Source organism: Camellia sinensis, chromosome 5 (assembly GCF_055761805.1).
Source record: "Camellia sinensis isolate YWXY chromosome 5, ASM5576180v1, whole genome shotgun sequence".
Classification (NCBI taxonomy): domain Eukaryota; kingdom Viridiplantae; phylum Streptophyta; class Magnoliopsida; order Ericales; family Theaceae; genus Camellia; species Camellia sinensis.
In genome coordinates, this window is record NC_138965.1 from 119,264,582 (window position 1) to 119,289,822 (window position 25,241).

At 37.3% G+C, this 25,241-nt stretch overlaps 1 pseudogene; it reads left to right on the plus strand.

Annotated features, from left to right (window-relative positions):
• Nucleotides 1–21,099: 21,099 nt before the first annotated feature.
• On the plus strand, nucleotides 21,100–25,018 carry LOC145791647 (xyloglucan endotransglucosylase/hydrolase protein 2 pseudogene; annotated as a pseudogene).
• The last annotated feature ends 223 nt before the right edge of the window (nucleotides 25,019–25,241 follow it).

Genomic DNA, 25,241 nt, shown 5'->3' on the forward strand with positions numbered 1-25,241 from the left:
ATTTTTTTTAAACTTTAACAAGTTTTACACTTGGCTTACCATTTCCATACTCGACTAATTTCACCGAAAAAATTAGACTACAAGCATGAGAACACACATTCAGGTCAGAGAGAAACCATGTTGTTCCTTTCCTGTTTCTTTGATCTCTACTAGTATGAATGAACCACTTTGATTATTTTCTTTCCTTCGTTTCAATTGCTAGATTTCTATAAATCAGTTTCTAATGTCATTTTCTCTTGTTACAGTTCATAGGTCTTTGCTGCAAGTGGTGTCTTGATATAATTGGATGGCAAGTGGTGTCTTGATATGAACTGCATGATGTGGACAACAAACATTAGTGGCATAGTAGATTGTCCACAAATGTTGACTTCAAAACTTGCATTCTTAGTAATGAACAAGCAATATTGAATTTTAGATGTTAAATTGAGGAGGTTTGTGGCTTGGGATCAGTTTGAGGGAGTATTTGAATTGAATAGAGTTAATAATAAATTGTGATTAGTTTGGTTTAAGTTAGATTTTTGCATCTTTTTGTAAGTTGAATAAATGATAGATAAAAGCTAAAAATACTTCTGTCCACTTGGAAGATAATTTATTTATTTCCAATTTCATGAATTTATTATTCTATAATAAGTTGCAGTAAAATTGCACTAAACAGTTGAAACATAGATTTGAAAATAAAGAATAATAAATTGCACCAAATAGTCTTTAATTGAGAAGTGCTATTATTAGCTAAGTTTCTATAAATTAGCCCCATATCTTTTTTCCTTTTCAATATGTTTTTTTTTTTTTTTCTTCGTGTGTTTAGAACTTAATGCATTTTTGCTTTTGATACCTAGGGGGGTATTACTTTGGGATAGGCCACTTGGCCAAACCTATATAACATGAATCAGAGCAACTCCAATAGTTCTGTCAGATGCCTTGCCAAAGCCAAAAAATTGGCTTCAGTTCACAAAATCACTCCACTAATGGTGAGTCAAATGCCTTTACAAAAAATGTCAGCTGAACCAAATGTGGATAAAAGTTTGGCAAAGATATCCGTTGCCACATCAGTTTTCCTACCAAAATTTAATTATTTTTTCTTTACCAAAATGTTGTTGGCGAGCACATGAGGATCACGGTTTTGTTTGCGGGTAAGGTACCTTTAGGTTCTATCATTGTATTTAAAGTTCTCTTTATTTCCTGCTGCTACAATTTTTTTTCTTTGGGAATGATTTCCTCTTATGGATTATCCTTCAAATTAGTGGACCAACCAAAGCTAATAAAGAAGATTATTTGGAGAACATTATGCATAATGCTTTAGATTAAATGAACTCCCTCAATCATCTGCATTGTATAATTACAAAATGATTACTTAGACTGAACCCAAGTTTTGCAGTATCGTTTTGCAACATTTAAACAATTTTGCCAAACTGGCAACAACATTCATAACCAAATTTTTTCCCTCAGAAACACTATCTTTTTGATTTGCACCACTAACATAAAAAAATTAATAATAAAAAAAATCTATCAAATTGACAACGATCCTAGATAATAACACTACTAAAAACCAGACCTTTTGCGACGGGCTCAAACTTCGCAAAGGTCCACATGTTGTCGCAAAAGACTTTTTGCGACGGAGTAGCAACAAGAAATGGGGGGTTTCTAAACCGATGGTAAATCAATGGTATTTGTTACGATTTAACCTGACACAAAAGGAGAAAAAACATCACTTTTAGCAACGGTTCAGCATGCCATTGCCAAATTTTTTTTAAAAGACAATAGTTGACATCGCGAAAAATATTATTAGTGATAGTATTAAACATCGCAACAAGAAATAGAATTAAATCAATAATGTATTTGCAACAATTTAAATCGTTGGTAAACTAGCACTATTATGTGTATGCAACAAGTTAACCCCTCACATATAATAAAATGTAAGTAAATAATGATTACATTAGCGATAGTTTATTACTATCGCAAGATAATTATTTTCATAAAATATATATATATATATATATATATATATATATATTATTAATTCATTCCCTGTACAAATTATTAATATTTTATAAAATAAATTACATCCACATCCACACACATCATCATTCGCATTCACATTCACAAAATCATATATACAAGTCCTCAACAAAAAAACAAAACAAAACAAAACAAAATCATATATACGAATACTATATATGTACCCTATAACAATATAGTGTCAACCAAACATTCTTTACAAAAATATATAAAACATCCTCCAACAATATTAATAATTTTTTATAATTCAAGAACTCAAATTTTTATCTAAAACAAAACAAAAGTATAGACAGTACAAATAAAATAAAATAAAAAACATATATATTATAGCTTGTTTTAGTACCAACAGTAAGCTCCAATATTGATATGTGAAGATATCATCACGTACTCAAAAGGGAAGCATCTGCTAAAAAAAAAAAAAAAAAATTATTTACAATATAATTAATTTCAAGCTTACAAAAACTGTAAAATATTTGATATTATTTCAAAAAATAAATAAATAAATAAGATTGTAACATATACATGAATCGAGCGCCACACAATGTATCTTCCAACAGCTTCTCCAATTGTTCTTGGACCTCAGGATGGTGTTTCCAAACCAGCATTCGGCTTTTTCGTTTTTAAGACAAAGACTTTGCAACATTCGGGCCTAATTGGAACTCCATCAATGTCACACAACGAATTGTTACTAATGAGAAGTCCCTCCACCAATTGGACTATTGGTATACATGAACTATCCAAAGAAACTTTAATTACATCGTAAAATAATGATAGTACTATTAAAATCAAGTATTGATTGAACACATTCCACTACAATTTAACAATAATTGAATAAACACAAAACAAGAAATCTAGCCAAATAATTGTGCTTAAACATAGACACAGCAGTCCCTAGTAGTTCATGCTAGTAGACATGAAACAGATGTGAGATTAATAACAACAAAAAGGCAATATAGGTGACACAAAACAAAGAACACATAATCAATGTCAAGAGGCCGAGTACCGTCTTTTCCAACAAGTCATTTGTGCCTAGTTAGTCGTGTGTGTCAAGTTCCATTGACATCCGACACCATTTGACCATTTTAGTGTGTCAACCGATTCGAAAAAAGAGTATCTCAAGGGCAAGTTTTCACAAATGAAAATTAAGCTCCAGATTCAAAATCGAGAATTGGTTTCAAGTCTTGTCTTTTCCTACAAGTCATTTGTGCCTAATTAGTTGTGTGTGTCAAGTTTCGTTGACATCCAATGTCGTTTGACCATTTTACTCTGTCAACCGGTTCAAAAAAAAGTTTTTTAAGGACAAGTTTTCATAAACGGAAATTAGGTTCTAGATTTAAAATCGAGAATTGGTTTCGAATCCTGTCTTTTCCTACAAGTCAACAGAAGAGCCAATATAACAGTGTGCTTAGCAAACCAACAAGAAGTTTATTCAACAGCTATGCTTAGTAGCTTCAAGTCATATACCATTAACATGCAAACATGTGATTGACTGTAGAAGAAAAAACTGACGAGTGTTTTACATCTCCAACTTGGTTACGGTGCTTCTTTCTCTTTGATTGCACTTCATTGTACTTTAAGATTTAGATGGTTGCACTTTGCAACTGTAAAGCGATTCCATGAAGATTTGTAATGCAGGCTTTGGATGCCAACTTTAAAAGAGTTCTCAATTCTTTCCAAGATATAGCTTAATAAATATAGGCATAGTATGGTACACATTTTTTTATATTGCAATTCATACCTAATGGGCATTCGCAAAAACCTAAAAGAAGTAATAGAATATCTCTAATTGGAAGCTAAAGTGAAAAAATAAAATTTGGAGTATGACAAAATCACGTTTGTCCCTCTCTTGCTTCTATTTGTTTCTAGCATTCAGCTTCTAATGGAAAGTAATGACACTGAGTGAAAAATGAATTATTGAATGTATCTAGTATCCATCGATCAGTTACAAAATATACATCAGGAAAAGAAGAAGCAAACAAGGAGGTTAAGATATCCATACTCAACACAAAGAATATCTACAATCTAATATAGGATATACAGCATAGGCAATAAAGGTTAAAATGAAACTGTCATTTACAAATTTCTAAGTTCAATCAACAACAGAAAACAATAGCCAATTGTAACTTGCAGAACATAATGGAAATACCTAAAAATAAAAAAATAATAATAAAATACAATGATGAACAAAGTTAAAAAATGAGCAATATACGTTTGCTTTCATGTCCATAACGTCAAACCTATTGTCCATGTAAACATATTATTCACTCTATCAAAATTTCAGTTGCTTTTAGATGGGCTTCAAGCCATGGCCTTTCTTTTGTTCAATTGAAGGGGTTGGATTTTGTTGTAGTTGATGACAATAGGTATGGAATTAAGTTTGTGTTGAGTTTAGTGAGTAACAAGGACAGGTTTGGAGTAAATAAACAATATGTGAACTGCTAAGAAATCAAGGTTAGTACCTAACACGTGATAACATGTGCCTACAAGTTTGCAAATCTTCATTCTCTTATGGCACTTTTGATCTGCCAATTGAAACCATCAAATTGTAAGTTATGTTGATTTTATTCATGCTAAAATGAAGATTTTTTTTTTTTAACTGAACATATTTTTTCTAGAAAAAACATTTATATTGTTATTAAAATATTAAAAAATATATTCACTAAAAAATAAAAATGATATGTAAAGGTTAAGTGTTTCTGAACTTGAGTGTACATGGTTAAATGGGGGGTGTAAAGAATTATTTTTCGGGTATAAATAGAAGCACCCCACACATAATAAAAATAGAGAAGACAATAAAAACTCCAAAGAGATGAGAATAGTGAGGTCTGGTCTCAGAGTACTTGCACAATTTTGTTAGACTTGGCCTAGGCATTTAAAGCAGGCCCATCTCTACAATAAACACTAAACGTAGTCATTGTATTGATTAGATTAAGTAATTAATAAAGGTTTATTTTGAACCAAAAGAGAAAATCCAATGAAATCATATTGTTGATTAAGAGTGGTACGAAATACTACAGGCAAGGAAAACAAACTAATAAAAAAATAAGTTGTTTTTCCTAATCAATAACAGTAAGTGATCAATGACAGTATGTTATTATTGGTTTGGGCATTTTATCAAAAACACGGTGAGCAAAAGATAAAATTGTAGCAAAACAACAAAACAAAGACAATATATAGGCTTAGCTAAATATTAAATAGAATTGGGGCAATAACAAGCATCAATCTAATACAGAAGCATAGAAATCAAGCAATGACATCTCTATAGAAGACAAAGACACAGCAAACCAAACAATTACATACCAGATTGTTTGGATTTGCAGCTGGTTTGTGAAAGAAAAATGCATACAGAGTTCAGCCTAAATGCAAACTGCAGAATAAAGGAAGATACAACACTCAAACGAACATTCATTGTAAGAAATTGAACAATTTCTTTGATAAACTAGAGAGTAATTTGCAACAAAGAAATTGAACAATTTACACCTCTTAATATCTCACGACTTGAGGAACAAGCTTGGGTGAAAAGCACACCGCCTAATCTGTAGCGACCCACTGCCTAATCTGTTGTTTAAGCTCATTTAAAGTTCAATCAAACCAGACCCTCCAAAACCAATAAACAAAACCCATCTGGTCAATGATAACTGATGCATTAACAGTTCCCAATTTGGCAAAGCAAATGCACAAAGATCACAGTTTTCACATCTTAAGTTTATCCTTCCTAAGCACCATCTTCTTAATCTTTAAGAGCACAACAACAACTTAAGCAACTAAATACATACTTTAGCATAGGCCTTATATGCTAGATACACATTTCTATTTCCTTACAATTACCAGACCTCAAACTCAAAGGGCCTGAAACATGGAGGAAAGATTTTTTTACCTAAACTATACCAACACAAGAACATGGCATAAACTCAGCCAGTGGCCAGCAATCAACCATCTCATTATTATGAAGTCACACAAGGCATCAAGCATATCATCTCACATTAATCATTCTTTTCAATAATAAATTGCAAATGGTTGCTAATCTGGGTCCATCAAACTCCCATCCAAGCCATCAATGCCATACTTGATAGGAAAATGGCTCTAAGATTTAGCTCTATCAAGTATAATGAGTAGAATGCCCACAAAATTAAGATCCTATCAATCAGTTATTTGACTTGAAGGTGTATGCTCAAAAAATTAAGATAAACTCACAAATGTAATGAAGAAACAATATTTCTAACTTCTGATGCATTCCTGAGTTAGTCCTAAGAATTCTTGCTACTGCTATTTTTATATTCTTCGAAATATAATTCCTAATCCCTAAACATTTCAATCCCAATTAATTTCTGGGTCACAGAAGAATAAACAATGACACAAAGATGAAAGTGAATATGGTCTCACCGATGAAAATAATGAACTCCTCAAATGTACTAAAGAAAACAAGAGAAAATTATTTCACATCTTAACCATCTGAAACAATGTTACAATATAGGACAAGAAAACCAAGAACAAAAACACAAAAGAGACAAAATAATAACAATTTACACCATATGAAAAGTAAAACAATTAAAAAAGAACAATGTTTATTAAGTTGTTACTTTGATGTTGAAAATAAGAAACAAAAAAAAAAAACTTCCCTGTAACTAACAAAGTTTCCAAAAATGCAAGTTAAGCGGGAAGAGCCATTTCCTTTATTCAAATAACTACCCAATGAAAACTTGACATATATATGCTTTCACCCAATTCTCCTTCACTCCAATTCAACATACTTTTGCTGCATTCCTAAATCTTAGAATTTATAATTAATCAAAATTCTAAAAAAAAATTAATATATTAAAATTAAAATCAAAGCATAAAGAATAAATCGTTTATGAACACATCCATAAATGCATAGACATCAAGCATGGGGACAAAGGCTTGGATTTTTCAAAGAAGTGAATGAACCTTACCCGAGAGTTGACTGACTGAATCTGCAGCAACCTTACCATCTTCAACCAATTTGGTCTCTGAACTACCCATCTTAGTATGCCTTCGCCTCTTGAAATTCTGTTAATTTGGTCCCAGTTTCATTTTGTTAATTGGCATGAAATTCTGTTTGAAAGAGCTTTGATTGATGGGGATTTATCTATGTTTTGCAGGCGGTCTATCTGTCATATTAATTTGTTAAAATAAGGCCCTACACTACACAAGGTATTGGAATCTACCAGTAGAATGAATGTTTTACATTTTTTCAATTTAAATCCACCTAAGGAAGTGAAATATCTTATGGTAGATGTGGCATTACTTCCAGCTATGTAATTAAGTAATCCTTTCTTGAATGAACCACATCATGGAATAATACAAAAATTGTTTTCACTTGTCTGTTTTGAACATAAAAATCATTGTGTTATGCAACTTGTTCCAAGGACGATGACTTGCTGTTAATTTTGGTGGTTGGTAGTTAGAATGCCTCTTTATTCATGGTTGAGACACCAACAGATTTTATATTTTCTATTTTCGGAGACATATTAGCAAACAGGTGGTGTACATAATTTACACATAAATTAATTAAATAAAAAGAACAACATAGAAACCACACGACATGGAAGCAGCTATCTACATATCAAATTGTCCAGCCATCTCAAATTAAAATACAAAGATGAACATAGTAGGGAATTTGGAACACCTGGCTATCTGGTTATGCATACATGGTGAGATAGAAAATCATGAGTCCAGATATTTTTGTTTGAAACGACTTGCCCATTGCTTCTCAACAATGAAAGGGGCTATTGTAGAGGCAGATCAAATAGCAAACATGGAGCACTGTTTACAGAAACGATCAGTTGCAGTGGAACATCAGTTAGCTTATATTATTTTACTATAAATTTTCTTTTACGCATTACTCAGTTAAATTAAGTGTTTGTTTTATTTGTCTAGATTTTTTACTTTACATGTATCTAATAAAAAATTGGATATGCCAAACTTTAAAATATATATATATATATATAAAAACTTAACAAAGTAATTTTGTAACTTACAAGCAAAGAAATTTTTTTTTATATAAAAATTTACAATGTAAAAATAAAAATAAAAACCTTGTTTATATTTTTCGCTTTAGATACAAAAATAAGAAAACAAATAGTGGATATACAATGCCAGAGCAAAGTGAAAGCAATTACAAGAATGTGAATATGACTGAGAACCGATGTTAATTTTGAATGAGAACAAATATCAGATATTCATTCTTTACGGTTACGGTTTTGAAATCAAAGCCCCAATAGCACAACTATCTTGGGTGGCTATCGATATTAATTTTGACTGATAAAAAAAATTAATAACAGATATTCAATAAGGGTTAGGGTTTTAAAATCAAAGCACCAATGGCACATTTAGATGAAGCTTAGAATTAGCAACAAACCTGAACTACGGAAAAGAGTTCTCGAAAAAATTCGATTCGACCGGAAGGGAAGGGCAAAGACGATGACTAGGTCTTTGCTCACAAACCCATAGTGGAGACGTCTAGAGAGTGAGAGCTTGTGAAGAAGATGTCGACATGGCTGAAGCCCGGATCGCCGACGAGGCTGGTGGTCCTCGAAAGCTGCTATGGCGGAAGAGAAGAGGGAAGAGAACAAAGAGGAGAAGAGCCAACAAGAGGGCCAAACACAACTGATTCAATTTTGTTCCCCCCTTGTAACCGGCTACACCTGTTGCCTATTTGAGAGTTAAATTATTTAAATAATTTAGTTATGACTTGGTTATGAAGTAATATGGTATAAATAAATAACTGAATATAATTAAGTTATGAGTTAATATGATAGTGGTTATGACTAACATGGTATTGGTTATGACATAAAATCATATAAGTTCATAACTAAATGTATGGTACATTTCACCCTCGTTTGGAAAGAGTTTTTGGACTTTTTTGACTTTTTGTGAGAGAAAGAATGTAATGATTATGGGTTGGATATGATGTTTTGTCTTATAAAGCTAAGGCCTTGTTTGTCATGTACTAAAAAAGTCAAAAAGTCACTATTTTAACCACAAAAGACAAAATAGACTATTTTAACCACAAAAAACAAAACATCACATCCTATCCATAATCATTACACTCTTCTCTCACAAAAAAAACCAAAAAAGCCAAAAAGCCCTTCTTAAACCAAGTTTTTTAGCCCAGGCTAAAATAGTCAAAAAAGCCAAAAAGCCAACCCACTTCCCAAACGACCCCTTAGAACATCCCAAGCCGCCCCTAAAAAACCTATTTTATCTTTGGATGAATTACACTAACGGTCCCTATAGTTTGGGACTTGTGTCATTTTTGTCCTTGACTTTTCAATTGTGACACATTTGACCCTAAATTTTGAATCTTGTTTCAAATAAGGACAATTGTAGATACCATTGGATTTTTCAAGGGCAAAATCGTCAATTTGATAAAATATAAATTAATTTGACAAAAATAAATATCAAAAAATTATTTTTGAATTTTTAAAAATTATTTCTAGCTACTAAAGATAAAATTATATAAAATTGATAAATATTTTAGACATTTATTTTTTTTTTACCAAATTAATTTTTAAAAATTAATCATGTAATTTTTATCAATTTTACATAATTTTATTTTTGATGAGTAGAAATAATTTTTAAAATCTTTTAAAATATTTTGTTGACATTTATTTTTATCAAATTAGTTTATATTTTATCAAATTAACGATTTTGCCCTTGAAATTAAGTAATGATATGTTCAATTGTCCTTATTTGAAACAAAATTCAAAATTCAGGGTCATATGTGTTACAATTGAAAAGTTAGGGACAAAAGTGACACAAGCCCCAAACTATAGGGACTGTTAATGTAATTTGCCATTTATCTTTTTATGACTAAAATAATTCCAAACTCAACCCAACCCAATCCTTCCCTTCTTTCCAAACAAAGCCAGAATAAGGATTCTGCTTCAAATGTAAATGAGCAACAACATCCAATACCAAATGGAATTTCTCATTCTAGTACCACCATCCCCAACGATGTTTGATCTTTATGTTTAATGTGTGAGTTTTTAATTTTTATTTAAATAAAAAAAAAACCAATAATAATAATCATGCATGGTACTGTTTGATCTTAGGTAATGTTTGAGTTTCCATTTGTTTTCTAAGCTTGTATTTTTGAGACTTGAATTTGTAAGCCAAGTCACAAATTAGTTTTGTTCTATTATATATATTTGGAACTTTTATTATCTGGAAGTTAGATCCACTAAATATTGAGAAAATTATTTTCCATGGTCATATCTTGGGGGCATATCTAGATCTTGTGATAGTGAGTTTGATAATTATTTCTTAGTAACTTTTTTACTGTAAAGTTATTGTGAAAAGAGTTTTTTTTTTTTTTTATTTAAGAAAAAAAAAAGTGCCTTATGAATTCTTACACTGTATTTGGATTAATTTAGTTAGAGATTTGAAAAAACAATGATAAAAGGAAAGTGTGAGGGAGATGTCAATGAAATATTAAATAATTTTTTTTTCTCCATTTCTCTTTCTCTTTCCATTTCCAAATCCACAAGATTCATACGGCACTTGCAAAGTTTTTTCTTCTGAATTTTCCACTAAAAATGAATTGTAGATTTTATTTTATTTTTTTTAAATGAAAACTGTGAGGATGTATTTTCTGAATACCAACACGTGGCAAGGTGACGCCGACGTGTCAGCCGAGGTGCCACGTGTCCTGGTCGTGACGCCGAGGTTATCTCGGCTAGGCCGAGGTTGCCTCCGAAGATATCGAAATCCGAGATATGCGGATAATGGATAAGGGGTAAGAATCCTAGAGTAAAGAGAAGACTTTGCTAAGATAAGGATAAAACTCTTAGGGAGTTTATCTTTATCTCTTAAGGAATCCAAAGTAAGCATTGAATTGGAGTCCATAAAAGTCAGGCTTCTAGTAGGACTTGGATTGAGTAAACTATAAAAGAGAGGCACCCCCATGGGTCTAAGGTACGCAGTTTTACACTTTGAGTAGTGAGTTTAACACTTGATTTATCTTTGAGAGATATACTGACTTGATCGTCGGAGTGCCCCCGAGTGGAAGAGCCACCGCCGGAGCCTTTTCTTTCTGTTACAGGTTTGCTGAAGCCATCTATTCTGCTGGTGCTCTCCAGCTGATTACTAGGCGGGCAGTGTGGTCAGAAAATTACCCACACAATTTGGCGCCGTCTATGGGAATCTTAGAAGAATAGATGGCCAGTAACGGACAGAAGGAAAACATTGGGGGCAACACTCCTGCTGGGAGTGGCAAACCAATTGACCTTGACGTTGAAGGAGACAACCACAATGCAGAAACTCATGACCAAGGCCACGGTGAAAAATACGTCGGCCAGGAGGGCGATACTTCAAAGAGAACAGACCAAAGCAAATATTATAACGAAGATAACCTTCAGGTATGGAGGGATAGGTGCCTACGGAGGGATGAGGAAGTAAAAGACTTGGCAAACAAGTTGGCAAACCTTCAGTCGGTCGTCAACTTCATGATGCAAAATAATGTCATGCAGCCACCATACTCGCTGCAGGATACGCTGATACCCGCTACTAACACCCAGAAGGGAGGAAGAAGAACAATCCCTGAAGTCCCTCAGCACACCAGGAGTGGAAGGCACTCTCACCGACCATCCAGGGAAGTCGGACGAGAGGAGCCAAGACGAGAAGAGTCCAGAAGGACGTATCAGACGAAGGACCAAAAGCCCAAAGAACATCGGCATGTTCAAGGGCAGGCGCTTTGCTTTGACACAACACATAGAGAGAGGTCAAAACGAGCCCACCACGAGGCTGAAAGTAGTGTGCCGAAAAGGTTGAAGTCCAAAGATAGCCGAGCTCCAGGGAGGAGTAAAGAAGACTTAAGAGATTACCTCAAGAGGAAACAACAGAATGCTGAAGCCGAGGTAACTTCCCCGATTAAGCCGAAGACACCATTCTCGGTGGAACTGGACAAATTTCAAGCACCAAAGAGATTCAATATGCCAAGGTTCCAAATATATGATGGTAAGTCAGATCCCAACTTCCACGTTGGGCTATACCTGAATTCGATGGCATTATATAGTGGGAACGAGCCGTTGCTCTGCAAAGTGTTCCCCTCGTCCTTTGGGGAGATTGCATCAGATTGGTTCCATAAACTACCGAAGGGAAGCGTGAAGACTTGGGAAGGCCTGGCCGAGATGTTTGTGGCCAGGTTTGTGACGAACAAACTACAGCCATTGAGGGTAGACGCATTGATGGCTCTGAAGATCAGCAAAGACGAAGGCCTTAGGGCCTATGCGAAAAGGTACTATGAGGTGTTCAATCGAATACCAGAATGTAATCAAGAAGTAGCGGTCGTGTCATTCAAGAACGGCCTGAAAGACAATTGTCCACTACGGAAGTCTTTGGCAAAAACTTTGCCAAAAAGCATGGAAGAGCTCATGGCGAGAATTGAGAAATATGCCAGAGCCGAGGAGGACACATCGGGGAATAGGGAGGTAAAGCAGGAAAAAGGGAACGGCGAGCTGAAGCGAAGCCGAGGTGACAACGGAGTTAACAAATCCGAGATAGAATTGAGGGGTAATCAGGCAGTGACGACTGTGTTCCGAATCCCAGTACACAAAGTCCTGGAACAAATCCGAAATCAACCTTATTTCAGAGCACCAGCAAAGACCCCAGGGGAATACATGGGAAGGAACGTTGGTAGGCGTTGTGCTTACCACAATGAAGAAGGGCACCCAACTCAGGGCTGCAGAGCCCTAAAAGCATACTTAGAGGACTTAGTAAGGCAAGGCCATCTGAGGGACCTCATCGACGAAACCAGGACAAGAGAAGAGCAGGCAAGATTGCCTCAAGCACCAGCGGCCCCGCCTCCCCCAGCACAGCAACCACAGGGAGGGGGACCTAGGGTGGTTAATGTAATTCACTCAAAAGTGAACGAAAACGACATTCGGGGAGAAACCCAAAGAGTAAAACACCTGCAACATATGAACCAGGTGGGACATAAAAGACCTCGGCCTAAAGAGTGCCGAGGACCGATGATAGCCTTCACTGAAGCTGACCTAGAGATGGTCCAGCATCTGCATAATGATGCCTTGGTAATATCTCTCCAGGTTGGGGAGTGCCAAGTGAAACGCATCCTAATAGATCAAGGCAGCTCTTGTGACATCATGTACGTTAGATGTTACAAGGAGCTAGGCCTTCACCCAGACGACATGGAGCAATCGAATGGCCCGATGGTCGGCTTCAATGGAACACCGACGTGGCCACTGGGCACAACAAGCTTGGAAGTACAGGCTGGCACTAAGAAGATCAGGACAGAATTCATGGTGATTGACACACCTTCACCATATAACATCATCTTGGGAAGACCATGGTTGCATGCAATGGGGGCAATTCCCTCAACATTGTATCAACTACTGCGGTCCCAACAGAGCATGGGATTAAAGAAGTCAGAGGAGATCAACTGCAGGCAAAAAGTTGCTCCATGGCAGCGATGAAGTCTACTTGCAGCATTCGAGAGCCAAAAGAGGCAGAGATTGAAGACGAGGACATGGAGGTCCTAGATGATGTCGGCAAGGAGCCAGCCGAAAAGAGTGAAGAGACACTAAAGAAAATCCTCGTCCAGGAGGGCGATGAAGAGCGCTTCTTTCTTCTCGGCTCAGGCATAGCCGAAGAAGAGGAAAGAGAACTGGAAGATTTTTTGAGAACAAACATAGAGGTGTTCGCCTGGACACCTTATGAAATGCCTGGTATTGACCCCGAGGTCACATGTCACAAACTGATCGTCGACAGGTCGGCCAAACCTGTAATACAACAAGCCAAAAGACCGACGTTGTTGCACGTCGAAGCTGTAGAAGAGGAAGTAGACAGACTTCTAGAAGCCAGAGCCATCAGAGAAGTCAATTACCCGACATGGCTATCCAACACAGTGGTGGTAAAGAAGAAGAACGGTAAATGGCGGATCTGTATAGATTTTACGAGCCTAAACAAAGCCTGTCCCAAAGACTGCTTTTCTTTACCCAAGATTGACCAGTTGGTAGATGCCATATCTGGACATGGAAGGATGAGCTTCCTGGACACTTACAGGGGGTACCACCAGATAGCCATGTACCCCCCAAACGAAGAGAAGACAGCGTTTATCACCCCAAAAGGCCTGTACTGTTACAGAATAATGCCTTTTGGGTTGAAAAACGCAGGAGCAACCTACCGAAGGCTGGTAACCAAAATGTTCAAACACCTGATTGGCCAAACAGTAAAAGTCTACATCGATGACATGGTCATGAAGACCAAGGAGCCTAAGAGTCATCTTGCCGACCTAAAAGAGGTATTTAAGATCCTCAAAACATATCGGCTCCGACTCAATGCATCAAAGTGCGCATTTGGAGTTGGATCTGGTAAATTTCTGGGGTACCTAGTAACAAGGAAGGGCATAGAGGCCAGCCCAGATTAGATCAAGGCCATCCTAGACCTACAAAGCCCAACATCGACAAAACAGGTACAAATGCTTACTGAGAGGGCCACAGCCCTAAACAAGTTCATAAGCCGAAGCTCAGACAAATGTAAACCCTTCTTCAACCTGGTGAAGAAGACCACGGACTTCCTATGGACTGAGGAATGTGAGGCCGCTTTGGCCGACCTAAAGAAATATCTGACCACGGCTCCGGTCCTCTCAACACCTGAACCTGGAGAAGAGCTGTTTTTATACTTAGCTGTGTCAGAACACTCAGTAAGTGCAGTACTAATCCGAGAAGACCAAGGAGAACAAAAGGCTGTTTATTATGTAAGTAAAACCTTGGCCGATGCAGAAACAATGTATCTACCACTAGAGAAATTAATGCTGGCCTTAGTAATGGCCTCAAAAAAATTGAACCATTACTTTCAGGCACACAAGATTGTGGTACTCACAGAGCACCCACTGAAGTCCCTGTTGCAACAAGGAGACTTAACAGGAAGAATAACAAGATGGGCAGTTGCCTTGGGCCAGTATGACCTGGAGTTTAGGCCCAGAATAACAATAAAGGGCCAAGTTTTGGCCGACTTCGTGGCAGAATTCACTCCTGAAACCATCGAACATCGGGCTCCGTTGAGCCAGGATGAGCATTGTCCCAGCAAACAAGGAGAATCCCAGCCTAAGGCAAAAGAGCAAAGGAAGGAAAAACTCAGACCCTACAGCATCTACATCGGCGACTCATTCAGACTGTTTGTCGATGGAAGTTTGAATCGACAAGGAGCGAGAGCAGGAGTACTGCTGATATCTCCAGATGGAGAAATAATAGAACAATCCATCCGTTTGGGGTTCAAGGCCTCAAAACAATGAAGCGGAATACGAAGCATTAATTGCAGGACTAAAACTGGCAGCAGCAGCAGAAGCAAATGAGGTAATAGTTTTTTGTGATTCACAACTTATTGTTAACCAGTCAACAGGAGAATTTGTAGCCAGAGACGAAAGGATGTCGGCATATGCAAAAGAGGTCATCAGATTGGCAGCCCTATTTCAGAACTGCCAGCTACTCCAAGTTAGCCGAGATGACAACACCCACGCCAACGCGTTGGCTAACCTGGCAAGTTCAATGCAGACTGGAAAAACAAGGACAATTATGATCGACTATATGTCGGGCCCGAGCGTAGAACCACGGAGCGCAGAACAGGAAGCAATGTGTGTGGACATGGGGCCAAGTTGGATGGATGCAATTGTTGCATTCCTGAAAGAAAGAAAGTTGCTAGAAGATCGTAAGGAGGCACACAAAGTTAGATTGAAATCGGCAAGATTCTGTCTGACAACAGATGGACACCTCTACAGAAGGTCCTTCACTAGACCCCTTTTAAGGTGCGTACACCCTTTGCAGGTTGAAGATTTCCTATATGAAATTCATGATGGAATTTGTGGAAGCCATGCTGGGGGCAGATCATTAGCCCACAAGGCCATTACCTAGGGGTATTGGTGGCCCTACATGTAAAAGGATGCTGAAGCCTACGTGAAGAAGTGTGAACAATGCCAAAAGTTTGCACCTTTGATACATCAACCAGCTGCTGACCTAAACCCAATATCCAGCCCCTGGCCGTTTGCCCAATGGGGCATGGATCTTGTTGGGCAACTTCCCCAGGCAACTGGACAGAGAAAATACTTGCTGGTGGCAACAGATTACTTTACGAAGTGGATAGAGGCAGAACCTCTTGCCAAAATCCGAGATGTGGACGTCAAGAACTTTATATGGAGAAACATCATCACCAGATTTGGCATTCCAAGAGCAATAGTTGCCGACAACGGAACGCAGTTTGACAGCAAACTCATTAAGAACTTTTGTGCGAAAATCAAGATAAAGAACTACTTTTCAACACCAAGTTTTCCCCAAAGCAATGGGCAAGCAGAAGCATCCAACAAAGTAATTTTGGATGGGATAAAGAAGAGGCTACAGGCAGCAAAGGGAAAGTGGGTAGACGAATTGCCCAACGTACTTTGGGCATATCGGACTACGCCGAGAAGATCAACAGGGGAAACCCCCTTTGCCATGGCTTATGGCACAGAAGCAGTCATCCCTCTGGAGATCGGCATCCCAGGGATCAGAACCGACGGAGTAGAGAATGGCACAAATAATATATTTCTAGCCCGAGATCTGGATCTCTTAGAAGAAAGAAGGGAGAAAGCTGCAATTCAGCTCGCAGTATACCAACAACAGCTTGCCAGAGCTTACAACAAGAAGGTCAATCCAAGAGATTTTCAAGTCGGCGACCTAGTCCTGAGAAAAGTCGTCGGCAACAAGAAGGATCCCAGAGAGGGCAAGCTTGGCCCAAACTGGGAAGGACCCTACAGAATTACTTTGGTATTAGGCAATGGAGCTTATCGGCTTGAAGATAGCGAGGGCAAAGCACTACCAAGACCTTGGAACACTTGTAATTTGAAATTTTTCTATCATTAGATGTACATCATTTTTGGCCAAGGTCATCAATAAAATCTTTTCCCTTTTCTTTAAACACATATGATTGATAAAGTTACATATTGATGTTTTTGGAAGACATGAATAATGAGAACCCAAGTAGAACTCAGGTTCATATTGGGGGCAAAGAGAAGACAGAAACACTTAATTCACTTGTTGAAATTTGTAGCAATTTACAAGTTGAAGTTAAGCTAAGATGGTTCCTTATCTTCACTTGTTAAAATTTGTAGCAATTTACAAGTTGAAGTTAAGCCGAGATGGTTCCTTATCTTCACTTGTTGAAATTTGTAGCAATTTACAAGTTGAAGTTAAGCCGAGATGGTTCCTTATCTTCACTTGTTAAAATTTGTAGCAATTTACAAGTTGAAGTTAAGCGAAATGGTTCCTTATCTTCACTTGTTGAAATTTGTAGCAATTTACAAGTTGAAGTTAAGCCGAGATGGTTCTTTATCTTCACTTGTTGAAATTTGTAGCAATTTACAAGTTGAAGTTAAGCCGAGATGGTTCCTTATCTTCACTTGTTGAAATTTATAGCAATTTACAAGTTGAAGTTAAGCTGAGATAAGTTCCTTATCTTCACTTGTTGAAATTTGTAGCAATTTACAAGTTGAAGTTAAGTTGAGATTATTCCTTATCTTCACTTGTTGAAATTTGTTGAAGTTAAGCCAAGATTACTGTTTCTCTTCGCTTGTTTAAATTCGTAGCAATTTACGAGTTGAAGCAAAGCTGAGGCTATTGCTAGACACTTGTAGCAATCTACAGGTTAGTTAAACCAAAGAAGATGCTTAACACTTGTTGAAATTTGTAGCAATTTACAAGATAACGTTAAGCCGACATATGATCATCTGTTGGAATTTGCAGCAATTTACAAGTTGAAATAAAAGCTAAGTATATTGTTTAAACACTTGTTGAAATTTGTAGCAATTTACAAGTAGATCATTGTTTAGCACTTGTTATAACTTGAGAAATGTTTTCAAAGATAGCATTGAATAGTGTATACTTGTTGAAATTCATGAAAAGTTTGCAGGTCAGTATCTTGCCGAAGTAAAACTTGTAGTTACTATACCCGAGGTCTTTGACCCCGAGAAGATTGCACAAAGGAGGCAAAGTATGAAAGGCATGCCAAATATTCTAAGTATAGAACCATGCAGAAGCAATCAAGAGAAAATAAAGACTAAAACATTCAGAGAAAAACAGTTGCAGTTGTGTACAAAAAAGGCACTACGGCCTAACCAAAAGCAAATTACTCGGCAGTGACAAAGATAGGCACATTGGCCACAAAAGGAAGCTTACATTGTCCAGAAAACAGAAAAGTAAAAAAGTTCAAACAAAGAAAGACATTGGAGTCAGGCTTCTTCAGCATCAACAGCTGGATGGGTTGGAACCTCGGAGGATTCTGGTGGAACCACCTCGGCAATCTTTTCCACTGCCAACTTGGCGTCAATTTCGGTAAGTGTTTGATCAAGACTTTTATCGACTGGAGGAACATCAGATGATGCTTGCTCAAGAGTGGTCTCCTTGATAACCTCCTCATCCTCCTCATGAGTCAAGTCTAGGACTTGATCATCCTGAGAAGGGAACTTGGTCTCACTAGCATCTTTGAGCTTCCTTACCAAAGCCTCGTCATCATCCTTATCCTCATCCTCAGATTCAGACTCAGATTCATCTTCAGTTTGGCTTGGCGGTGGAGGTGGAGGAAATGGAAGAGGAATAGCGTCGGCTTGGCGCAGTGGTGAATTGTCAGGAAGATTAAGTTTCTTTGCAAGGGCCATCCAACCAAGGGAAAAGCCCCTGTTGCACGCTTGCCTAACTTGTAGTTTGTATTCCTCTGTAACGTCGGCCATACCCTGAGCATAGGCCTTTTCGTCGGCCGCTTTGATATCGGCGTCTTTAGTAGATAAGGCCTCTTGAAGTTCCTTTTCGGCTTGGGCCTTTTTGTCCTCGGCCTCTCTCTTCTCGGCCTCAGCGACCTTCTTAATAGCCTCGACAGATTCGGCCTTTTCTTCGGCTAGGGTTTGGGATTTGGTGGCAGCCTCAGCCTGGTCTTCAAGCTTCTTCATCTTTGTCAGAAAAGTTTTGTTTTCCTTCTTTAGGGCAGAAACCTCCCGCCTCATATCGGCCAACTTCTCCCTTGTTTCAAAAGCTTGCATGGAGAGAGAATGGGCATGTTGAATAGCCTGAAAGAACCTAAGGGAAAAGTTATTACACAAACTTTACAAGTATAGAAAAAGAGGCAAAAAGACAAGTTGCCAAATGGGGGAACTTACTTGTACAGAACGTTGGAGCATGAGGGCGTAGTTCTCGTACTCGCTCATCTTGGCATTCCGCTCAAGATCGCCATGAAGGAGAACAGCAGTACTGAGCGCCACACTGACATTGATGTCATTGGCACTGTCACAGGCTAGAACAGGCTTATCTTCCAGGGTGATTTCAGGCACCCAGGGGACTCTTGGTATTTTGGAACCCGAGGTCGTCGCAGACGATGACCTCGGCTTCTTTGATTGAATGGACTCTGATAGCTGTGTTTCAGCAGACCTTTTTGTGGGAACGGAAGCGGTTTTCCCACTCTCAGCCAGTTTGGATATAGGAAAAGTGTCCTCAGGCTCAACCTGAGTCACTTTAGCCTTTGGCTGGGCTTTCTTGGTTCTCTTCGGCTTTGGTGGGGGCATGGTTTGCGTCGACTGAGCGTCAACGTCCGTAGGAAGGTCGGCTAGGAGATCTTGGGCAACAGGCTTCGGGCGACCCATCTCAGCAGTTTTGACAAGTCATCACCGACGTTTTCTTTCTGGTATTGGGATTAAGTATGGGGCTGAAGTTGATGGTTGATCGGCTGGATCAGAGGTTGACCCTTGGTCAGCCCGAGATGTTGATGCGGTTTATAGAGTGGTAGCAGAGGGAGGAGATAAGCTCTTCTTCTTTCTTTTCGGGACGTCGGGCAAAATCGATTTGTATGTAGGAATAAAATTGAGAAGAAGAGGTGCTTTTCTTTTGTGAACTAGCAAGTCCAGGAGTTTTTTCAGGTCCTTACTGGAAACGTAAGATTGACGGAAGTCTTTTGCTGGCTTACGAACATCTGCAAGAAGAAACAGACATTAGAAACAGATAAAATATTGAAGACTTGAACAAAAACAACTAAGTATTGACACTAGGCTCTTACCCTTGCCCTCTTTAACTGATCGGAGAAGAGGGTAGAGATGGGCGTCCTCGTCTGCGCCAAACTCCCAGTTTTCCGAAGCAATAACATAATCATCGCCAGCCCCCTTGTTGGAGTCTGGGAGGTCGGCTACGATTTTGAATTCAGTGGACCTCGGCTTAAGATAGTAAACGAAGCCTTTCTCCTTCAGATTAAGGGCGCACATGGTATAATAGTATTGTATGTCAGCTAAGGTGATCCTAATGTTTTCCTGTTTAGCTAAGGCGATAATACCAAAAATCACTCGATAAGAGTTGATTGTCAGTTGCATGGGGTTCAACTTATAATAATGAAGAATCTCGCGAAAAAGGATATTGAGTGGGAGCCGGAGTCCACACTCAGTAAAAGCTACAATGAGAAGGGGCATGGTGCTTTCTGTAGGCATGATGGAGTCATCATCCCCAGCAAGTCTCAGGTGGACATCGGCAGGGATGGAGAACTCCTGCCTAAAGTACTCAAGTTTGGTCGGGGTATCTACCCTAGGCCTCCACATACCCATAACGTCGGCCTAAAGTCAGAGGGCTTGGTTTCAGAAAGAAGATGCTCTTAAGGGGTTATCGGGACCTCGGCGAAACCCTAGGTATATGCTGGGAGGGATTGTTTTAGTTTTTTCCTAAGAATTGATAGGTTCTATAGACAAATTCCAAACCTAAATCTATAAAGGCAAAGATTGAAAGCAAAAATTGAAGGCAGAGATCTGGAAAACAACACAGGAAACAAAAAATTAGAACGCAGTTTCAGAACGAAGAACAGAAGTGGGGTTCTCAAAAGCATAAAGAAAACAAGAACTACAACGCCAAGAACAGTGGCAAAAATGCAAAAAGTAGTGAACAATAAAAATGATTCACGGAATTAACAGTTTAAACAGAACAGTAATGGCAGCAAGAAGAATAGAAGAACATCAGTAAAAATGAATACATAAGGAATAGTGGCTTACTAGAGAAATTGAAGCCGGAATAGAATTCGCCGAAGATAGATGACGGTTACTGAAGTACCAGAATGGTAAAAGCTTCACCAGAAAGACGAACAAAGACGGTTGCAGAACTTGGAGCCTTAGCAATGGCGGATTCAAGAAGCAAGGGCTTTAGAGAGAGAAAAGCAAGTAAATCGAATACAAAGGTAAGGAAAGAAAAAGGGAAAAACAAAGTTTTGTTAAAAACTTGAAACGGCGGCAAAACAGGGCATTTAATGCGCCTAGAACATTGCATACGTCAGACGGCGCAGACAGACGGAAGACGGCTTATAGGCGCGTCGCAGACACGGGCCAATAAAGATATAACGCGTAAGTGGAACGATTGAGAAGTAATGCATGACAGCTCATGCGCGTGGGAAAGTTCATTTGAGTTCTTGTTCTTGAAAACAAGACATATCGGCTTGACATGAATGATCTCGACCGAAGAGTTCTTACGCCGAGGTACTAGAAGACAATACAGATATAGGTTCCATCACCTCAGAATGCCGAGGTAATAGAACCTAGGGGGCAGTTGTGAGGATGTATTTTCTGAATACCAACACGTGGCAAGGTGACGCCGACGTGTCAGCCGAGGTGCCACGTGTCCTGGTCGTGACGCCGAGGTTATCTCGGCTAGGCCGAGGTTACCTCCGAAGATATCGGAATCTGAGATAAGCGGATAATGGATAAGGGGCAAGCATCCTAGAGTAAAGAGAAGACTTTGCTAAGATAAGGATAAAGCTCTTAGGGAGTTTATCTTTTTCTCTTAAGGAATCCAAATTAAGCACTGAATTGGAGTCCATAGAAGTCAGGCTTCTAGTAGGACTTGGATTGAGTAAACTATAAAAGAGAGGTACCCCCATGGGTCTAAGGTACGCAGTTTTACACTTTGAGTAGTGAGTTTAACACTTGATTTATCTTTGAAAGATATACTGACTTGATTGTCGGAGTGCCCCCGGGTGGAAGAGCCACCGCCGGAGCCTTTTCTTTCTGTTACAGGTTTGCTGAAGCCATCTATTCTACCGGTGCTCTCCAGCTGATTACTAGGCGGGCAGTGTGGTCAGAAAATTACCCACACAAAAACCATTTAGGATGAAGAATTAGGGACAAAATTCTTCAATTCAAACCTCATATTTTCAAGTTTGTCACTATATATTTCTCTTTCTAATTTTTTCTTAAACTTCTTATCCAAACAATTACATATATTATTTTGCTACCCCTGAATGATAAATTATTTCTGTGCCAAATAGTTTTGATTTCCTAATTATGTTTTCAAATTTTTATTTTTATTTTTCAACTGTTTCCAAAAAATGAATGTTTAAAAATATTGCTCAGAAATAGTTTTCAAAAAAAAAGAAATCCAAAAAAAATTCAAAATTATATATATATATATTAAATTTTCAAGAACAAATAACAAAATAAAAACTATACGAAACCCATTAAATTAAGGGAAAATTATTTATAAGTCCTATTAGGGAGACTTATGCTACATATGGTCCTACTAAAAAACTTATGTTCCCATAAGTCCTGTGGAAAGCTTGTTGACACATTTACCCTCAATATTAGTTGTTAATATCATAAATAATAGTAAAACCATATACAAGAAATTGAATGTTACCATAGATCATATCTATATAAACGTAATGTAACGTGACACCTATACGTAACGTGGCACCTACATAAACGTAACGTGACACCTATAATCTATGGTAACATGCAATTTCCTATAGGAAATTGAATGTTACCATAAATCATATCTACATAAACGTAACGTGACACCTATGATCTATGGCAACATTCAATTTCCTATAAACGTAACGTAACATGACACCTACATAAACGTAATGTGACACCTATATAAATATAACGTGACACCTATGATCTATGGCAACATTCAATTTCCTATATACAAAATTGAATGTTACCATAGATCATATTTATATGAAGCGCAATGTGACACCAACATAAACCAGCAACATTTTCACATTCAATTTAAAAAAATAAAAACTCATTAAGTTTGCGAAACGTAACATGACACGTTACGTTACGTTTATATAGGTGTCATGTTATGTTACGTTTATGTAGTTGTCACGTTACGTTATGTTTATGTAAGTGTCACGTTATGTTACGTTACGTTTATGTAAGTGTCACGTCACGTTACGTTTATGTAAGATCTTGTGGAATACATTCCTATCTAAATAGGACTTGAAACTCTATAAGAAATTACACAGGACTTAGCCTATCGTAAGTGTCTGAAAAATGACTTATAAATAAGTCTCCCTTAAATTAATAACATAAAATAAAAATGGTAATTACAATTCGATCATGTGGATTGACTTTATTTATCATTATCATTGTAAAAACATATTTTTTTTTATAATAAATTCCCCTAAATTATTTACACTTTCGCATCATATTTCAATACAAATTAACACAAATAAATTAAAAATAAATCAAAACTCACAAATAAAATTTGTATTGTCCTAATCATTTATCAGTTTGATAAATTTGTCAGTATCATTACTAATCACAATTTATCATTCAACAAACACAAAACACATCTAAAAACTTTCAAGATTTTTCCCGTTATCAAAATGAGGGGTAAATACCTTTTAAAAAAAATCTTTATGAATAATATTCTACTATCTACTACTATTTAAAAAAGCTGAAAACTTTGGATTGTTTTCTATTTTTTCTCACTCCCATAATGCCCACCACTTATAATCACAATATGCAGCCACATTGCCTTGAAAAATCACAACAATTGCGATTGGCAAAAGTCACCATTGGTATGAAGTGTTGCTTGGCTTTGCTTCGCCAAATGAAAAGCAACAAACTGAACAGCCAAAAGCCAAAATAACAGATAAAAAGTGCAGCTTGCCTTCGTTTTTTCCCAATTGAAAAACAAGAAACACCAATGAATAAGAAACACTTGACTACAATAGCCAAAAAAATTAAAAAAAAAATGAACAAAAACAAAGCCGATCCAGTGCAAGAAACTCCTGCTAAAAAGGTGTCACCGATAACATAATGTAAATCCTTTTTTTTTTTTCTTTCTTTTGGCAATTGAAATCGAAAGATAGTGAATTGGATTTTGAGTTCTTAGGAAACAGAAAAGGGAAGCCCATCAGAGTCCAGACGAATGTCTTTTTAAAAGGAAAATAGGGTAGAGAGCAGAGGATCCATGTATGGTTTGATCCAACCGCGGACTTCCATACTTACAAAATCCTATGGAACCAACATCAAATAGTGTAAGGCAACTACCTAAACGCATTCCAATTTGAAAAATAAACTTATTCCACAAACTGCTTCTGAAAGCTAGCTATTTTCAAAAGAAATAAAATCATTATATATGAAAATTGAAAATACCCTATTTCAAGGAAACATTTTTAAGTTGTCTTTTAAATATGTCTACACAAAGATGAAATTTATTTATTCATTTATTTTGATATTTTCAAACTTTCCATTATTTTTGTTTTTGAAAACAACAAAAACATCGAAATTGAAAATGATATCACACTCTTTAAATCACAATTTGTTAGAGTTTTAACTTATTTTGTTAATCGCCTTTCCTCCCAATAGTTATTTTGTTGATGAATATCCCATTCGAGTTTTCAAGAACAACAGACGCGATGGAGTTGGCTTCCCAAAACAACCAATGCAACTAATGGCAACTATATGGGACGGAGATAGTTGGGCCACGAATGGTGAAAAACTAAAATCATTTGGGCTCATGCACCGTTTATAAGTCACTTTCGGGGCTTTGCCATTGACGGATGCCCCTATGACAGCTCACACAGAAAATCATGCAATTCTTCCAAGTTATGGTGGAATGGAAAGAATTACTGGCAACTGTCTCTTAATCAAGAAAGAAGACATCAAGTCATAAAGCACAATTATACGTACTATGATTACTGCAATGACAGAACTAAACACCCAACATATCCCCCAGAATGCCCACAGTGATAACAGCCCTTTATTTTCCTATTACATAATCATCTGACGATAAGTGCAGTTTAAAACTATTGAATTCACAATATAATATTATGCTTAATCACTTTCTACTTCTTCTAATTCTCAACCTTCTCTCAGACCTAATACATTTTTCAGGACAACTATTTGGGCCTGTCTTTCTAGTTCTAAATACATGAAATATTGTAGAATTGAGCTGCACCATGTACAAAAATAT